General features: G+C 43.9%; 1 pseudogene; it reads left to right on the forward strand.

Moving 5' to 3' along the window:
- Positions 1-1229: 1229 nt before the first annotated feature.
- On the forward strand, positions 1230-1745 carry LOC120846098 (annotated as a pseudogene).
- The last annotated feature ends 311 nt before the right edge of the window (positions 1746-2056 follow it).

The raw sequence follows: 2056 nt of genomic DNA on the forward strand, positions 1-2056 counted from the left end.
TAGAGCCGATCGGGCCTGCAGCATAGTCTTTGATGAAATGCACATAAAAAAGAGCTTTCATACAAGCCCTCGTCTGACAGATTTGAAGGACTTGATAGTGGACAGCAAGGCAAAAAGCTGGCAAATAGGCTCTCATGTTCATGGCGAAAGGAGTCGGAACACCGTGGAAGCAGCCACTTGGCTATTTTTTTGCTCAAAAAGGCACACCTTCAGATGTTCTAAAATATCTCTTTTTTCAGTGCTACAGCGCCCTTGTGGACGCTAACCTGGAGCCGGTAGCTGTTGTATGCGATGAAGGGTGCCTGAACGTGTTTCTTTTTCAAGCATCGTAACTGCCGAAAAGCCTTACGTAGAGACCAATGGCAATCCACTTTTTTTTTTCTTTTCTATGCTCCGCACCTTTTGAAGTGACTCAGAAACATGTTATTCAGATACGACAAAAAAGTTGGTGATTACATAGTGAAAGGTTCCTACTTCAAGGAAGCTTATGAAAAGGACCATAAACTTGAGATCCGTTCTATGCCAAAGCTGAAGGAGAAGCATTTTAATTTGACGTTCTCGTCAAAGATGTCGGTGAAGCTAGCAGCTCAAGTGTTTAGCAATCACTGCGCAGCTGAAATGTATGCCCTGGTTACTTTCCAGCAATGCCAGCCACAGCTGTTCACACAGCGAGATTTGTTGAAAGAATCGACCGTCTCTTTGACAGCCTAAATAGCTGGCAGAAATCTGCAAAGACGCCATATGCTTCTGCAATGTGTAACGGCTGTGTGTAAAGGCTGCAACGTTTCTGAAAGAGTGCATTCTGGTTTTTAAAAGCCTGCAAGTACTCGGGTGTAGAAGGCAGCCGCACTGCATTCCTGGCTTCTGCTTGACAGTTAGGTCACTGCTGCTGCTCAGCAATCACCTCGCGGTTTTATTACGGTTTTTCCCACCTTTTAAACCGCCGTTTGAACCAGGACACCCTTGAAAACACTTTTGCTGTTATACGTTCAAAATCAGGTGCAAACACGAACTCCACTTTCCGTCAATTTTAGGCTGTGTTCAGGCACCTTTCGATTAACAACCTATTCAATCTGTCGGAAAAATCAAACTGTGCTGACATGTCTCTCCTTGCTACGGTCCCAGCAGGCCTATTGGCACCTTCTCCTCCTCTTGCCTTAGGAAGCACAGTTCTTACCACGGCAGACGATTCGCCTTCAAACTACCCTTTGGCAATAGAAGAGAACAACATGGTTTATTTTGCTGGGTAGCTGGCATCGAAATTCCTCAAGGTTCATTCCTGTGTAGGAACATCCCAGAAATGTGAACTGAGGACAGAAAATGCGTGTTTTTCTGAGGGAAATCAAGTGCTCTTGTATTTGAGCGTGAAAGGCACTGCCGACTCCCACTTTGGAATCCTCTCAGTTCCTTCTGCTTCTTTCAGATTATTTGTTGAATCTTATAATTAAGTCTTCGAGACATGTATCAACAACCTAATTTCAAAGGAGAACGTAGGGCAAACTCTTTGTGTCCTTTTTCACCAGAAGATTCCAAAGTCTATGACTGTATGTGACGAAAGTGTTTATGATGATTTGTTTTCTCTGATTGTCAGAGTCATTCTGCGCTGGTTCGCGCGGAAAAAAAAACTGAACTATTTGATACAATAGCAAAGTGTAAAGCTAGGCAGCAAGTGCACAGGCTACGTATGTGAGAACACCCAGAGTACTTTTTAAAGCAGTGCAGGCATGTTCTATTCGAGCCTTTCATTTTCTTCGGTTTCTTGAGGAGTAATATAGTCTTCTAACGGATTCACATATATAATGTTTAAACCTGTGAAGCAACACTGGCTTATGAAGTGCAGCATACCACAGGGCTCCAAGACTGTTTACTCCACTTGGCTTCCTTGACCAGCACCAAACAATCGCTGCGTTGCAGTGTAGCAGCACCAGCAGATACAAGTTAAGATATTTTCAGCATTATGGTACCTTGCCCAAGGAATGTGCAGAAAATTGTCGTTTTTTTTTCTGTGTATTACAGTGGTGGCCTCAGTTGTCCTCGGAGCACTGTGGAACCTCCG

Source organism: Ixodes scapularis, unplaced genomic scaffold (genome assembly GCF_016920785.2).
Source record: "Ixodes scapularis isolate PalLabHiFi unplaced genomic scaffold, ASM1692078v2 PGA_scaffold7__128_contigs__length_106722199, whole genome shotgun sequence".
NCBI classification, from domain to species: Eukaryota; Metazoa; Arthropoda; class Arachnida; order Ixodida; family Ixodidae; genus Ixodes; species Ixodes scapularis.